At 47.5% G+C, this 17,875-nt stretch overlaps 1 long non-coding RNA gene across 11 annotated transcripts in view; it reads right to left on the bottom strand.

Moving 5' to 3' along the window:
- Positions 1 to 17,875, bottom strand: part of LOC141161581 (uncharacterized) — a 239,147-nt gene that overhangs the window by 23,038 nt on the left and 198,234 nt on the right. For 7 of the 11 annotated variants that reach the window (XR_012250644.1, XR_012250654.1, XR_012250646.1 and 4 more), the window contains 4 exons: positions 7,347 to 7,621; positions 7,086 to 7,254; positions 5,955 to 6,249; positions 4,832 to 4,921 (listed from right to left, as the gene is read on the bottom strand). This is a non-coding gene — a long non-coding RNA (uncharacterized lncRNA). Of the gene's footprint in view, positions 1 to 4,821; positions 4,922 to 5,954; positions 6,250 to 7,085; positions 7,255 to 7,346; positions 7,622 to 17,875 lie in introns of all 11 variants that reach the window. The other 4 variants (XR_012250648.1, XR_012250652.1, XR_012250649.1 and 1 more) reach the window with 4 other exon arrangements.

Raw genomic sequence — 17,875 nt, 5'->3', positions numbered from 1 at the left:
GACGGTCTGCCTTCCATCTCCTGTCAGTCTGTCTATGGACCAGCTTGCCCGCTCACCTGGGAGCACACACCAGCTACCTGCCTGCTAGTCTACCTGGAGGCTCCGCCGTCACGTGCTGTGACCACCTGCCTGTCCAGTGACTCCTGCTCGCTCACCTGGGAGCGCTCATCTGTTGCCAGTCTGCTAGCCTACCTGGAGGCTCTGCCGTCACGTGCTGTGACCACCCTCCTGTCCAGAGACTTCTGCCCGCTCACCTGGGAGCGCTCATCTGCCGCCTGTCTGTTGGTCTTCCTGGAGGCTCCGCCGTCACATGCTGTGACCACCCGTTCATCCAGAGACTCTCGCCTGCTCACCTGGGAGCTCACGTCTATCATCAGCCGCCACAGGTCGTACCAACCCTTTACCTAGAGACTGCCCCGGTCACTTGCCGTGACCATCTGCCCGTTCATCCAGAGACTGCCCCGGTCACTTGCCGTGACCATCTGCCCGTTCATCCAGAGACTGCCCCGGTCACTTGCCGTGACCATCTGCCCGTTCATCCAGAGACTGCCCCGGTCACTTGCCGTGACCATCTGCCCGTACATTCAGAGACTGCCCCGGTCACTTGCCGTGACCTCCAGCCCGTTCACTCAGAGACTGTCCCGGTCACCTGCTGTGACCTCCTGCCCGTCTTCCCTGGTCGCCACCCGCTCCCTTACAAGGACTGCCCCCTTGTATAGTAGCTCAGAGGTTCCGCCTCCCAGACCCGTTACACTTATCCTCCTAGTATTATGTCCAGGTAAGTTTCAAGTTGTCCTCCAAAGAAAAATGCCTCATAGATGTCTTAGGACTGATGAAAATAGTCCAATGCCAAGAAATCAGAATCCGGAATGTATGAATGGTATGGCACCGTAATGAACGAACTATAGGACAAATAAAATAAATGAAAAGCCACACATTAAAAACAAGGAAGAATGAACGATTTTACAGGAAAGAGGCAAAACTGTTATGTTCGTTTAGGCCACGAGGGGACACCGTGTCCAGGATAGTAATCCACCGGCAGTCACGTTGCGCCAAAGTGCGTTTGTAGTTGCCTCCTCTGGTCCCCAAATGGACTTGGTCAATGCAGCAAAATTTAAGTAGGGAGGGATCACAACCATGGCACAGCCGAAAATGTCGGGGGATAGTTTTAAGCATGGAAACGTCAGAGACCTCCCTGGCCACCAAAATGTCCCTCACATGTTCCCTAACGCGCACACGGAACTCTCTCGAAGTGAGGCCTACATAGCTCAGATTACAAGGACAGGTGGCCAAGTAGATCACATAATTTGAGCTACATGAAATATAGTGTGTAATCTTGAATTCCGTGTGCACGTGGGCAGATCTGAAAGTCATAGAACGCACGATATTCCTGCAGGCTAAACAAGACCCGCAGGGATAACATCCCCACTTTTGTTTCGTAGGTCCAAAGGGAGTAGGAGTGGGGGCAACATAATGGCTATGGACCAGGGAGTCCCTCAAGCTTTTACCCCTCCTAGCTGTCATCATAGGTTTATCAGGTAGGATCCTATTCAATGTCGGTTCTGTTTTTAGAATGGACCAATGTTTATTCAAAATCTCTCTAATTGAATGCCAATGGCTATTAAAAGTAGAGATAAAGGATGTGACATACTTACTGCACTCCTTGTTGTGCATTAACGTGTTCCCTTTGTTGTATATACACCATTATATGTGAACTGCCAGTTATGTTTACCTGACTTATATGTGTCCCTCACTTAAGATGGCTGCCGCTGTGCCGCGCATGCGCGGTGTTATCCTTGCCATGTCGCGTCCTGAGAGGCTTCCGTTATGATGGGGATGCGGGTCAGTGACGTCATGTGGAACGCATTGTTCCCACCCGCGCTCCCACCGGGAACTTTGCCTGTCGCGACGCGTCATGGGGGAACCAGCCCGCCGCTCATGCGCTGCGTTTAATCAGCGGTACCACCTGCCACCAATCCCGGGACTGTATTTAGGTATGTCAATCAGCTTGCCACAACCACAGCCCCCCGAAGAAGCAACGCGAAACGCGCGTCGGGGCGTCCAGAGCCGCACGCTAATCCCCATTGCTTACATGGGTAAGCCCCATCGGACTTGAATATGATTGCATTTTCAATATACCAGATCCTTAGATGGAAGGTGGTTTTACCTGTTAACCCACTGTTTACAGGCAGTTTTCTGTAGATGGTTATGTGTCATTTATTGCTAACTTTTTGATATTTTACTACTTTCCATCTGCTGTTTGATACTACTCTGTTAAACTTTATATATACCGTTGTATTGAGGGCATGAGGATTTAAGTACTCCTGCGGCTCTGTTTATGTGACTCCTACCCCGAATGACTTACTATTTTTATATATATATTTTTTGTATCTATATTTTAAATGATCGAATAAATATGTGTTTTTAATCACTAATATCTCTTGTTTGAGCGGGAATTTACTCCGTATTCTCTGTAGGTTTGTACATGCACATTTGTGGCCTGCCGGAGGTCATTTTGCAGTGCTCTGGCAGTGCTCCTCCTGTTCATCCTGGCACAAAGGCGAAGGTAGAGGTCCTGCTGCTGGGTTGTTGCCCTCCTATGGCCCCCTCCACGTCTCCTGGTGTATTGGTCTATCTCCTGGTAGCGCCTCCAGCCTCTGGACACTCAGCTGACAGACACAGCAAACCTTCTTGCCACAGCTCGCATTGATGTGCCATCCTGGATGAGCTGCACTACCTGAGCAACTTCTGTGGGTTGTTGAGTCCGTCTCATGCTACCATAAGTGTGAAAGCACAACCAACATTCTAAAGTGACCAAAATATCAGCCAGAAAGCATTGGTACTGAGATGTGGTCCGTGGTCCCCACCTGCAGAACCACTCCTTTATTAAGGGTGTCTTGATAATTGCCAATAATTTCCATCTATTGTCTATTCCATTTGCACAACAGCATGTGAAATTGATTGTCAATCAGAGTTGCTCCCGAAGTGGACAGTTTGATTTCACAGAAGTTTGATTTATTTGAAGTTATATTCTGTTGTTTAAGTGTTCCCTTTATTTTTATGAGCAGTGTATATATATATATATATATACTAATGTACATGAACTGTATTTATAGTTCCTTTAAATAAAATCAGATTAATGTAGTCATAAAGTCACTTCACATCTATTGTGCAGACCTTCCTCTCACCTCCAACATACTACTGGGCCTCAGCTGTATTTATAGTCCATAAAATGAGAATTTTTGAACTTATGGAGAGAGACTTTTTTTGACTCATCACAAGGGAATGGAGCGGCCCCTGCTAATATAATGAGCCGCCCCTGCTGAACACCCTCCTGCTATAGAAAGCCCAGCTACAGTGGAGATTTACTCTGAAAACATGTTGCTTCTGTCCCTTGTCCCAAAAGCTCATTTGCATATGTCACTGATGGAGCGCTGTGATTGGCTGACACAGTAGCTTAGCAGTTAGCATGCGCAGTGGCATCTATTGGCAAGCAATGCTTTCAATCTGCGCATGCGCCGCCCACTGTGTACAGAGGACCAGTGCGGGAGCGTGCACAAGAAGGGGCTGTCATCACTGCACACAGGCGCGCACAGGATTGCTCCCAGCATATTTGGTATTAACAGTCAGGGCTGCCACCAGGAATTTCAGGGCCCCATACTGTTAAAATGTTCGGGCCCCCTTGGGACTTCGCCCAGGCTAGACTTTAGCTCCGCCTGCACCACAGCTCCAGCTCCACCCCTCAACCTTCCGCAGCCCCACCGTCCACTCTTGGAAAAACTCCACTCCTGCACCATGTCCTCACCAATCACACATTAACAGTTCCCATTGAACACAATATCACATACATAGCCAGAAGCTTTTGTTTTGGCCAAAAGATTTGTTTAAGCTGCCACCATGATAAGTAGACTCTTCACATACAGTTTTTAAAAATGATCAATATTATCACATGCAAGGGGAAATACAGTCACACCATAACCAGTCCACTTATTATCATCACATTGTGACCGAATAATACCATGTACAAGAAATATCTACCGCCACACCATGACCAGACCACATATTACCACCACATAGTGACCGAATAAGATCACATACAAGAAACAAATACCATCACACATTGATCACATCACATATTACCACCACATAGTGACTGAATACTACAATACTGATCATTAATAAAAAAAACACAATACCAATATAACCATAAGTGCCATTATACACAGGAGCTCTGTATATACTATACAGTGTATAGTGTAAGTGTACAGTTAAGACAGCGATCACCAGTGACATTATATACAGGAGCTCTGTATATAGTACACAGGTAATACAGTGATCACAAGTGAGATTATACACAGGAGCTCTGTATATAGTGTACAGGTAATACAGTGATCACAGTGACATTGTACATAGGAGCTCTGAATATAGTGTATAGTGTACAGGTAATACAGGGTAATCAGTGACATTATACACAGGAGCTCTGCATATAGTGTCAGTGTACGGGTAATGCAGTGATCACAAGTGACATTATACACAGGAGCTCTGTATATAGTGTACAGGTAATACAGTGATCACCAGTGAGATTTTACACAGGAGCTCTGTATATAGTGTACCGGTAATACAGTGATCACAGTGACATTGTACATAGGAGCTCTGAATATAGTGTATAGTGTACAGGCAATACAGGGTAACCAGTGACATTATACACAGGAGCTCTGTATATAGTGTCAGCGTACGGGTAATGCAGCGATCACCAGTGACATTATACACAGGAGCTCTGTATGTAGTATGTAGTGTATAGTGTAAATGTACAGGTAACACCTTGACTCACTGGTGACGTCTCTAGTTGAAGTCCTTGATCTTCGCTTTTCTTCTTTATCCAGCACAGACTGCCATCATTTCTTCCAGCCAGTACTAGTTTCTGCAGAAAATAACATAGTTATCTAGAGCAGTTTCCAGAGCACATAACCAAATTTTTCCCCAACTTCTACACTACACCAGATGAAGAAAAAAAGGGACATAGTGTCGCCCTGCACAGTAACAGGACACCCCCCTCACTGAAAACAGTATCCTCAAAAGTAAAAAACATCACAGCAGTAATAATATCCATAATTAACCCCTACAGTATTACTATCCCCCAGCATGGTCCCATATGTACTCCATTCTGGACCCTTCATGTCTTCATCCTGTCCTCATATGTTCTCCCATCCTGGCCCCATGTGACTTCATCTTGCCCCCATTTGTCTCCATTCTTCCCCCCATTTGTCTCCATTCTGCTCCCATTTGTCTCCATTCTGACCCTGTGTCTACATTCAGCCCCATGTCATCTCCCATTCTGCCCCATGCCATCTCCATTCTGCCCCATGTCAGTTCCCATTCTGCCCCATGTCTATATTCTGCCCCAATGTCTCTCCATTCTGCCCCATGTCAGTTCCCATTCTGCCCCATGTCTATATTCTGCCCCAATGTCTCTCCATTCTGCCCCATGTCAGTTCCCATTCTGCCCCATGTCTATATTCTGCCCCAATGTCTCTCCATTCTGAGAATGTTGATAGATCATGATAAAGGCTTGCTGTTGGAACTTAAAAAGAAAATTATTACTCATGAAGGGAAGATGGAGACATTTGATAAGACAGCCTTAGTTCAGCCTTTTTTCAACAAATTGAGGGACATTCTTGATCGCTATGAGAAGGAAATTATGGCGGGTAAGAAACGTAAATTTATCAGAGACAAACTGGATTATGACAATAAAGTGGCATACAAATGGTCACATTCCGGCAATAAGAGATCCCGGTTTAATATGGTTGATATACCTCCTAAGAATAGGGATGGGGATGTTACATCCAGTGATTTTTTATCCACGGACACCAGCGACCTAGAGGGCGCACCAGACGCGGAGGGCGGAAATGGAGGGCACAAAAATATAAGAAAACAGAAATACAAGAACTACTTACCCTTCCACAACCGCTTGAGGAGCAAAAACAGATGGTAGCCGGCTCATCAATGGCGGATCATCCAAGGGAGTTGCAGATCATAAATCTGTCTGATCATATACTGACAAAGGATGAGAGGTCAGTTTTGGAGAAGAGATTGACATTTTTTCCTTTGCAGACTCTCGATAAATTTGTATTTATTAAGGATACTTATCTCTTTTGCAGAAACCTCACATTTAAGTTTCTTTAACGGCAAACCTCCTTGGTGGATGACCTGCCATGCGATGAGCGACAGACTTTCCGAGACCTTATGGATCTACTCAAAGAGAATGAAGAGGCTTTAGGTAGGAGAAAATTCAATGCACGTCTTCCCTCTAAAATGACTCCCTCGTTGGGAACCCTACCATCTATACAAACCTTTTTTAGAGCTGTCGTCCATGATGTGGAGAATCTTAGTATGAGTAAACATATTGGCAACAATCTCACAGTAGCACAAAAACAAGCTATACACTCCCTGAAAAACAATCCCCTTTTTATTATAAAAGAAGCAGATAAGGGGGGAAATATTGTGCTCTGGCCCGTTGAATCTTATCTCTCTGAAGCTAAGAGACAACTAGGCAATAGAGATATATATGCGATACTCCCTTCAGATCCCACACCACTATTCAAGAAAAAATTGGATGCTGTACTTGAGAGAGCGTCTGGTAGAGGAGTTATAGATAAGGGTGTAAGGGACTTTATGACCACCCCGAAACCAGTCACACCCACATTCTACCTTCTTCCGAAGGTGCACAAATCTCTCACTGCACCTCCGGGTAGACCAATTGTGGCTGGTATTGGGGGACTCAATGAAAGACCTTGTGAATATTTGGATTTCTATCTTCAACCCCATGCTCTGAAATTACAATCATATGTGCGGGATACGATGCATTTGTTGAATCAATTGGAGGGACTCCATATCCCACAGGATACCCTTCTGGTTTCCTTGGATGTGGAGTCCCTCTATACTAGTATCCCACACACTTTAGGACTGGATGCGGTTGCATATTTTTTACACAGCCCTGAAGTCAATGACCCTTCACACAATCTATTTTGCTGGAACTGTTATTCTTTGTTTTAAGGCACAATTATTTCATCTTCAATTGTACCTACCACAGGCAGGTGTCCGGGACCACCACGGGTGCTCATTGCGCCCCCTCTTATGCTAACCTTTTTCTGGGTTGGTGGGAGGTGGAGCACGTGTACCCCTTGTCGGCTTTCAGGACGCATGCCTTTCAGTGGTTCAGGTACATCGATGATGTCCTTATGCTTTGGACAGGTACTAAAGAACAATGTGTGGCGTTCATTACTCAGCTCAACACAAATGGGCTTAACATACATCTCACTTATTGATTTTCTTGATGTAAAACTTACATTGGAAGATGGACATTTTCCTACGAATCTGTTCCGTAAGGATACATCAACAAATAGTATTCTGCACTACAGTAGCTTCCACCCGCCACATCTCAAACGTGGTATTCCATACAGTCAGTACATTAGGACAAAATGTAATTGCAGTAACACTGATGATTTTATGTTACAGGCCAGTGATTAAACTTACCGTCTTAAAGCAAGAAGTTACCCAAAAAAAACTCTTAATACCGCATGGAACAGGACTAAAAATTTGGAAATATCCAACTTGCTGCAACCTAGACCAAAAAAAGAGAATGCTGTTACTCGTCTAATAACAGATTATAACAACCAGTAGAGGGATCTTCAATGTATATTACACAAGAATTGGTCTATTCTACTGTCTGAACCAAAACTCCAACATCTTGTATCTATTAAACCATCACTAACTGTGAGGAGAGATAGAAGCCTCAAGGATAAGATGGTCAAGCGTCACTTTGTTTGACCAACAGTGAAATTGAATAGAGGCACGGTGCCCAAGGGGTCTCATGCCTGTGGAGGTTGTAATGTGTGTCCACATATGCCATCCACTTACACATTCATCAACCCGATGGACAAACGTGAATTTCAATGGAAAAACTTCATCAACTGTCGGACTAAAAATGTTATCTATGCCCTAGTCTGTCCGTGTTCTCTTGTGTACATAGGTTAGACTTCACAGGAATTACGTAAACGGATACAACAACACTTGTCGAACATTGCCTTGTCAGAAATCCATCTTAAAGCACATAAACAAATCTCTACCGTAGCTATGCATTATCTACAATTTCATCGATGTAAGATTATTGGAACGAAGATTTATGGCCTGGACCGACTCTCGCCTAATATTCGCGGGGGCGATGTTGTACCAGCATTGCTACGCTTAGAGTCCAGATGGATATATATGATGGACTGTGTGTCTCCAAAAGGCATAAATGAGGACTTATTGTTTACTGGTTTTTATAAACATTAACATCTTAGAGATGAATCAGTACTGATTACATTTTTGGTGAGGACATCTTTTTTGAAGTCCAATCCAAATGAGATATTTTTTCATATTTCAGTAATTTTAATATGGTCTGAAATATATGTACACATACTCCTCTAGTATTTAATTAGTATCTGCGTTTGTTCACTGTACTGTTAAATATGATCAATTTTGGTTTTCAGGACCCTCTTGTAACTTTGTGTTTGGAGCCCCCTTTTCTTCTATACCTTTTATTTCCTATCTGGTGTTCCATGCTGGGACATACAGCTTGGGATCAAAGGGCTATTTACTCCCCCCCTCAGGGTTGGGATCATGTGGGTTAGTGTGGCCACAACATATTGTTGTGGCACACTTAATTACTTACAATTGATCGTCATGGTCTGGGGTTATGTAGTCCCCTCCATTGTGCGCTCCACGCTGGCACGCAATTAGGCTGGAGGGAACATGCCTCTTCCTCCGGCATCCACTTCCGGTTTGCGTGTATCCGGCGGTGCGTTCCAGCGTGACACGCATAGCGCGATAACATATGGCTGTATTACTTCCTGATTATCCAGCTGAGAATGATGCGTTCCAACTTGGAACGCACGCAGACTACACACGCGCTATGCATCTCATAATCACTATCTGTCTCAATGAGGCTTGAGAGGGTGACTTATAAAATCTGGTATGTGGAATATTGTGGACATCTTTATAGTTCCCATAGTGGATCTATCATCAAGGGGCAGTTGTTTTATCTTGGTCCGGTCTGTATATTTACTTGCTCTTTAGTTTGATTAAATTGGTGTGGTGGTGTTTGGCGTATTTATATGAGGTATCTGGGACTTTTACTCTATACCCCAGAGGAAGCCATGATCTAATGGCGTAACGCGTAGGGTTACGTATTGGTGACATCCTCTGCACTCTAGTGTGAATCCATATGGTTAGTATTCTTCTATTTTCTCACAATTGATGCATGCAGCCTCTCTGCTATATTTTGAATTGTTAGACATGCATTTATTTCTGGGAGGACGCAGATATATTCCTTTTCCTGATGTTTAAATCTTCTACTATAATAAAAAATTTTATAAATTATTTAGAGGGCTTATTATAGCTGTTCGCTTATACTATCAGGATTACTGGATTGTGCATCATACTTGTGCCATATATTTTCTGATATAGGTATTTGTATGCATATCGCATTAACTGGATCCACATGCTAGAATTCTCTAGGGGGTTATTTTTGTCCATGTGTCTTTTTTTGTCTTATATGTTTTTTAACTGCATTTTTAACTAAGTGGTGTTGTATGTCCTTTCTATAATAAAATTTCTACAATGTTTTCAATACACTGCCTTTATATTTGATTATTTACTATGCTTGGTGCCTACTCTACCCTTTGCTTTTCCTCTTTCATTCTGACCCAATTGTCATCTCTAGTGTTGAGCGAACATGCTCGACACTGCTCGGTACTCGCCCGAGCATCACGCTACTCGGGATGTTCGGCGAGCACCGAGCATTTCCGGATTACTCGGGCGGGAGCTCGGGTCTCCGCCCTGCAAGTTTGGCGCTCTTTACAGAGCCAATGAACATGCAGGGATTGCCAGCCAGTCACTGTAATGCCGCAGCCATGTTGGTTGTGGGCATTACATTGATTGGCTGGCCGCACAGCGTCACCTCGAGTATTTAAAACCGGGCGCCGCCATCTTGGACACAGATGGCTGGGATCAGACAGTGTAGGGACAGCGCTGCTAATTTAGGGAGAGATATATTCTGCAAAATAGTTAGTGTAGGGTCTGTAAATGCTGCCAGATCAAACAAACAGTCCTTCTCAGGACTAATATCCATCCCAGATATCAGGCAGGCAGGCAGGCAGGCAGGCTGTATAGGAGACGCAGTGGTTATACCAGCAAACGCTGCATTACAGTCCTGTGTGCTCCTGTTGCTGAAATTGCTGGACTTAACTCTAGGTCTCGGGGGCCAGGAAAAATCCTTTTTTTTCATCTAAATCCTCTTTTTTGTTTCCTCCTTCACACTGTACAAATACCCGTCTTATTAACCTTTTGGTGTCGTCATCCCCCCCAAAAAAAAGTGTGTCTGTGACAGTTCAGACACAAATATATCTGTTGAAAATAGTCTGGTGTAGGCCAGAGAAGCAGAAGTGTGGTTTTGCAGTTCCACGGTTCAAACCTCTGTATTATCCACTTTTGGGCCATTTGTATCTAAAAAAAAACAGTTTGAGTGTGTTGCTCACTGTTCAGCCACAAATATATATATATTTAAAAGAGTCTGGTATACACCAGTAAATTATAACTGTGGTTTTGCTGTTCCACGGTAAAAAAAATCTCTATTATCCTGCTGTTGGCATTTTTTGCCGTAAAAAAAAAACTGCAATAGTGTCTCCCTGATTGTTCAGACACAAATATATCTGTTGAAAATAGTCTGGTGTAGGCCCGAAAAATAGAACTGTGGTTTTGCAGTTTCACGGGTCAAATATCTGTATTATCCTGCTTTTGGCATTTTTTGCCGTAAAAAAAAAACAGTAATAGTGTCTCCCTGATTATTCAGACACAAATATATCTGTTGAAAATAGTCTGGTGTAAGCCCGAAAAATAGAACTGTGGTTTTGCAGTTCCATGGGTCAAATATCTGTATTATCCTGCTTTTGGCATTTTTTGCCGTAAAGAAAAACAGTAATAGTGTCTCCTGATTGTTCAGACACCAATATATCAGTTTAAAAGAGTCTGGTATACACCACTAAATTATAACTGTGGTTTTGCCGTCCCACAGTAAAAATCTCTATTATCCAGCTTTTGGTATTTTTTCCGTAAAGAAAAACAGTAATAGTTTCTCCCTGATTGTTCAGATTGTTTAAAAGAGTCGGGTGTAGGCCAGAGAAATAGAACTGTGGTTTTCCTCTTCCACGGTTCTAATCTACTTTACCCTTTTTCCATTGATAGTCGGAGTGTAAGCTATTTTACTTCATTTACAATGGGCAAGGCGTGTGGCAAGGGACGTGGAACTGGACGTTCCTGTGAAGGCGCGTGCAGAGTACGGGGCCGTGGCCAAGGTGAAAATGTGCCACAACCAACAGCCACATCATCTCGCTCCCACTTCTTGACCAAATTACTAGGGAAGCACAGAACAACACCAGTATTGCGAACTGATCAGTGTGAACAGGTTATTAATTGGATAGCAGATAATACTTCCAGTTACCTGGGCACCACCACCTCCGGTCTGTCTTCCACACGGTCAAATCTTAGTAGCCGTGAGTCTCGACCGCATACTCCTCCTCACCCTGATGCTCCTTCCTCCCACCATGCCGAGTGTCGTCAGACAGCAACTGATCCCACACTTGGACACTCTGAAGAGCTGTTCACTGGTCCATTTCCAGATTTGTGCCCCTCGCCTGCTCCGCTTGAAGTGGTGGAAGAGGAGATCCCATGTAGCGATGCCCAAATATTTGAACAGCCACGGCCACAGGAAGTCGACGCTGGCAATTTGTCACAAGAGGTGGATGATGACGAGACACAATTGACAGGAAGTGAGGAGGAGGATTGTGGTGCGCAAGTGGAAGAGGAGGAGGTGGTGGATGATCCAGTAACTGACCCAACGTGGCAGGAGGACATGCAGAGCGAGGCCAGCAGCACACAGGGTAAGGGAGGCAGAGTACCCCAACAGGCAGGAAGAAGCAGTGTGGTGGCCGCACACAGAAGGCAGGCAACAGTTCCCCGTAACACCAACACGAGGGACGTTGCCAGTTCAACCTGTAGGTCTTCCAGAGTCTGGAATTTTTTTAAAGACTCTGCTGATAACCCCAAAAAGGCCATTTGTACCACCTGCCATGCCAGCATCAGAAGGGGTGACAAAACTACCAGCCAACCCACAATCAGCATGATCAGGCACATGGCAGCAAAGCACCCGACTTTGTGGGGCGAACCCCAGGGTCCACGACCAGTGTCAGCGGGTGGCACCACTGCTTCTTCCGCGGTTGTGCATGCAATAGAACCCCCTGTTGTGTGTGCAAGGCAATCCCCTGTCCATACAGCATGCAAAGATGCCCCCTCCTCTCAGTCTTCACTTGTTATGGCAGTTTCTCAAGAAACAGCATCAACGTCCACGTCCCACCACTGCGTTCAATTGTCCATATCCCAGACCTTTGAACGAAGGCGGAAATTCGCAGCTAACGCCCCACAGGCCACAGTCCTATATTCGCACATTTCACAACTGCTTGCGTTGGAAATGCTGCCTTTTAGGCTGGTGGAGACGGAATCCTTCCGCAACCTTATGGCGGTGGCCATCCCTCGGTACTCGGTCCCCAGCCAACACTATTTTGCGCGGTGTGCATTCCCCCACTACACAAGCACGTGTCCCAAAACATCTGCCGTGCCCTCGACAACGCAGTTACTGGGAGAGTCCGCCTGACAACGGACACGTGGACAAGTGCTTGTGGCCAGGGACGGTACATCTACCTGACGGCACACTGGGTAAACAAAGTGGAAGCCGGGACCCAGTCGGACCTTGGGACGGAACACATCCTCCCCACACCGAGGATTGCGGGCCCTATGTCAGTCAGAGTTGCCCCCACAGTGTACAGCTCCTGCGCATCATCCTCCTCCTCCTCCCCATGTTCAGCCTCCGTCTCAGATATCACCACATCAGTTACAAGCTGGAATCACTGCAGTACTGCCTCCACCAAGCGGCAACAGGCTGTGCTGAAACTCATAAGTGTAGCATACCTGGCGGCGTTCTTGCATGGTGTTCCATCTCTCATCATGCAAGATCGCAAACTTCATCTCCCGCCCAGCTTCCTGGTCTGGCTTCTTTCCTTGTGCTCTGCTCTGCTCCACTTTGGCTGCATAGGGCGACGCCCGCTGAACTTCCTGTTTCTTGTACCTGCTGCGGACACGCCCCTGTTGCACCTTCAGCCTATTGCTGTCCATCTTTGGGTATTTATACCACCTTCTTCCTCAAGATGGCGCCTGAGCATTGTTTCTTGTCAGTTGGCTTCTGTCTCTGACATGCCAGGTCCTATCCTGTTTTCCTGCCTGTTTTCCAGTTCTGTCTGAACTGTGGTCTGTTCTTGTGAACACGCTTCTTGCCTGTTCTTTCGCCTTCTAGGGGCCGTATTCCTAGATCTGCCTGTCTGTGCCTTGCGGTATCTGTTCCCGTCTGAACAGAGTCCTGTTTGTGTCTCTGCCTTGCGGTATCTGTTCCCGTCTGAACAGAGTCCTGTTTGTGTTCCTGCCTTGCGGTATCTGTTCCCGTCTGAACAGAGTCCTGTTTGTGTCTCTGCCTTGCGGTATCTGTTCCCGTCTGAACAGCGTCCTGTTTGTGTCTCTGCCTTGCGGTATCTGTTCCCGTCTGAACAGAGTCCTGTTTGTGTTCCTGCCTTGCTGTCTCTGTTCCCGTTCCTCTGTTCCCTGTTGTCTGTGCCTCGTTTCTACTTTAACCTTGTCTCCCTTTTCCCTCTATGTCTGTTTTCTGCGTCTTTCTGCAGAGTCTGAACCTGCTCCTAAATTCCTTCTCGTCGTCTCTGTACCTCTGTTGTGAATTTAGTGTACGCTCGCTACTTCTTTGTAAGTACTGTGCGTGCTTCTGGTTCTGCCTTTCCTTCTCCGTCTGTTCTTTGTGAACAGAGTCCTATCCCCTTGCCTTGTTTACCGCTCTGCGGTGTCCGCTCTGCTCCTGCTTAGCTTGCCGCTCTTGCGGTTTCTGCTCTGCTCCTGCCTTGTTTACCGCTCTGCGGTGTCCGCTCTACTCCTGCTTAGCTTGCCGCCCTTGCGGTTTCTGCTCTGCTCCTGCCTTGTTTACCGCTCTGCGGTGTCCGCTCTGCTCCTGCTTAGCTTGCCGCTCTTGCGGTTTCTGCTCTGCTCCTGCTTTGTTTACCGCTCTGCGGTGTCCGCTCTGCTCCTGCTTAGCTTGCCGCTCTTGCGGTTTCTGCTCTGCTCCTGCCTTGTTTACCGCTCTGCGGTGTCCGCTCTGCTCCTGCTTAGCTTGCCGCTCTTGCGGTTTCTGCTCTGCTCCTGCCTTGCTTGCCGCTCTTGCGGTTTTCGCTCTGCTCTTATCTTGCTTACTGCTTCTGCGGTTTCCGCCCTGCCCTGCTTCTGCCCGTTGCTCCGGCAGTCCTGTCCTGCTCTGCTTGTGCTCGCTGCTCCTGCAGCCCCGTCCTGCTCTGTTCTTGCCCACCGCTTCGGGCGTTCCCTCTCTGCTGTGGTTGTCTACCGCATCTGCGGTTCTGTGACCCAGTCTGTACTGGGTCTTAACCTCTCTGTGCTCCAGCCCGTCCTTTCGGCCAGTACCTCCCTGCCTGCATACCCGCCTGTATCCACCCGTCTGCATACCTGCCGTGTTTGCTTACATCCACCAGTCTGTGCCAGCCTAACCTGCCTGTTCCAGTAATCCCTGTGTGGGTCAACCTCCGTGTCCGGAGTTTGACCTGGAGTAGCACCTGGTCCCTCTGCCCGGTTTCTCCCTGGTGCACTGGCGTCGTATGCCGTCGTGCCACCTTGGTCGGATCGGCCAGATACTTAGTCACGCCCCTCCAGGCACTCTTCGGTCCATGGTCCAGTGGAACCACAACACCCGCACACGCCAGTCAGTCCGGGCGTGTGCATAACAGCATGCTCAGGCCATGGTTCCCGTTGAGCCCCACGGCCTTCGCTCTCTGAGACGTTTTCCAGTTAATACGTGCATTAAAAATAAATAATTTTTTTTTTCTCTAGCTGAGTTCCAGGCTAATTACGCACCCATCCAGATGGAACTTTCTGCACCCGTTCCTGCGGATCCGCCCCAGTACTATGGGGATCCAAAACAAAGTCGTGCATTTGTGGAGCAATGCATGCTGCACTTCAAGTTCTACCCTCTTTCTTTTCCTTCTGATTGGTCTAAAGTGGCATTTATAATTGACTACCTAGCGGGTGATGCCTTGAAGTGGGTCACCCCCCTATGGGAAGCTTGGGATCCTATCGTCCTTGACCTGCAGGCCTTCCTGGTGGCCTTCCTAATGGTCTTCGATGACCCCAACCCTGGAGTCCCTGCTGAAGTTGCACCTGCTCCCGCGGATCCACCACGGTACTACGGGGATCCAAAACAATGCCGTGCCTTTGTGTGGCAATGCTTGCTGCAGTTCCGGTTCTATGCTAATGCTTATTCTTCTGATCGGGTTAAGGTGGGATTTATAATGTCCAACCTAGCGGGTGATGCCTTGGAATGGATCAACCCCCTATGGGAAGCACAGGATCCTATCGTTCTTGACCTACAGGCCTTCCTGGTGGCCTTCCTTTTGGCTTTCGATGATCCTAACCCTGAAGCCCCTGCTGAAGCTTCACTTCCCTGTATCCCGGAGCAGCCCTGACGGGTAATGTGCATAGGTAGCGCACAAGTTCTCCTGCCCGAAAAGACTGTTGCTTGCCCTGAATCCACTCAAGATGACTACACTCTCCGGAATACTGCTCCCAACCTCAAGAGGCAGTCCAGACGTGCTAGACGCAGAGGCAAGCCGTCACGCCAGGGTCTGTCCTCCCTGAGACCTCCTGACCCCAACCTTGAAGTCCCTACTGAAGCTTCATCTTCCTGTATCCCGGAGAAGCCCCAGCGGGTGATGTGCGTGGGTGGTGCACCAGTTCTCCAGCCAGAAGAGACTGCTACCCATCCAGAGTCCACACAGGAGAGCTTCCTGCACCTGGCTTCAGATTCTACACCCACTTTAACCAGTGTGCATGTCCAAGGATGCTCCGAAGCTGTGTTTACCTCCGAGTCTGTACACCTGTACTACCTGGCGGAGGATCCCTTGTTGCCTCCTGAATCCTCCGGGATACCACTCTATGACAATTGGAGAGAGACTTCCCTACACCCGGTACCCGATACTTCGTCCGCTCAGTCCTGTTGGCCTGACAATGGGTGCCTCAAAGTGGTAGTTACTCCCGAGTCTCTACACCCCTCTGACCAGGCGGAGGACCTCCAGTTGTCTCCAGAACCCTTCGGGGTGCTACCTGGTAGCGAAAGGACAGAGACTCTCCTATTCTCTGTACCTGATACCTCGCCCGCTTCTTTCAGTGAGTCCGACCTAGTGTACTCCGAAGCAGAGGTTACCCCCGAGTCTCTACACCCCTCCGACCAGGCGGAGGACCTCCAGTCGTCTCCTGAACCCTCCGGGGTGCTACCTGATAGCGAATGGACAGAGACTCTCCTTTACTCGGTACCTGATACCTCGCCCGCTTCTTCCAGTGAGTCTGACCTTGTGTACTCCGAAGCAGAGGTTACCCTTGAGTCTCGGTACCCCTCCAACCTGGCGGAGGACCCCCAGTTGTTTCCTGAATCCTCCGGGGTACCACCACATAACAAAGAGGCAGTGTCTTCTCTACACCTTGTACCTGATACTTTGCCCATTTCATCCTGTGAGCTTGACAAGATGTACCCCGAAGCAGAGGCTACCCCCGAGTCTCTGCACCCCTCCAACCCGGCAGAGGGCCTCCAGTTGTCTCCTGAACTTTTCGGGGTGCTGCCTAAAAATAAATGTAGAGAGACTTTTTTGTGTGCTGTTTCTGGTACTTCACCCGTTTCATCTGTTGCTGAAGATGGCTGGATGGGAAGTCGCATCCTAGCCATCCAGATTATGAGACCAGTTTTGTCTCCTCCTGTGGACAATAGAAGTAATCTCCTTGAAGAGAGGGATTGGCCCCCAAATTCCCTGCGGAAGATCCTTGCAGGCCTGAAGAAGAGGGGGCGTAAGGGTGGGGGTACTGTAGCATACCTGGTGGCGTTCTTGCATGGTGTTCCATCTCTCATCATGCAAGATCGCAAACTTCATCTCCCGCCCAGCTTCCTGGTCTGGCTTCTTTCCTTGTGCTCTGCTCTGCTCCACTTTGGCTGCATAGGGCGACGCCCGCTGAACTTCCTGTTTCTTGTACCTGCTGCGGACACGCCCCTGTTGCACCTTCAGCCTATTGCTGTCCATCTTTGGGTATTTATACCACCTTCTTCCTCAAGATGGCGCCTGAGCATTGTTTCTTGTCAGTTGGCTTCTGTCTCTGACATGCCAGATCCTATCCTGTTTTCCTGCCTGTTTTCCAGTTCTGTCTGAACTGTGGTCTGTTCTTGTGAACACGCTTCTTGCCTGTTCTTTCGCCTTCTAGGGGCCGTATTCCTAGATCTGCCTGTCTGTGCCTTGCGGTATCTGTTCCCGTCTGAACAGAGTCCTGTTTGTGTCTCTGCCTTGCGGTATCTGTTCCCGTCTGAACAGAGTCCTGTTTGTGTTCCTGCCTTGCGGTATCTGTTCCTGTCTGAACAGAGTCCTGTTTGTGTCTCTGCCTTGCGGTATCTGTTCCCGTCTGAACAGAGTCCTGTTTGTGTCTCTGCCTTGCGGTATCTGTTCCCGTCTGAACAGAGTCCTGTTTGTGTTCCTGCCTTGCTGTCTCTGTTCCCGTTCCTCTGTTCCCTGTTGTCTGTGCCTCGTTTCTACTTTAACCTTGTCTCCCTTTTCCCTCTATGTCTGTTTTCTGCGTCTTTCTGCAGAGTCTGAACCTGCTCCTAAATTCCTTCTCGTCGTCT

This window comes from Phyllobates terribilis, unplaced genomic scaffold, assembly GCF_046119375.1.
Source record: "Phyllobates terribilis strain yellow unplaced genomic scaffold, ASM4611937v1 Scaffold_9__5_contigs__length_417890890, whole genome shotgun sequence".
NCBI classification, from domain to species: Eukaryota; Metazoa; Chordata; class Amphibia; order Anura; family Dendrobatidae; genus Phyllobates; species Phyllobates terribilis.
The sequence above is the reverse complement of the archived record's forward strand: the minus strand, read 5'-3'. Positions and strand labels throughout refer to the sequence as shown.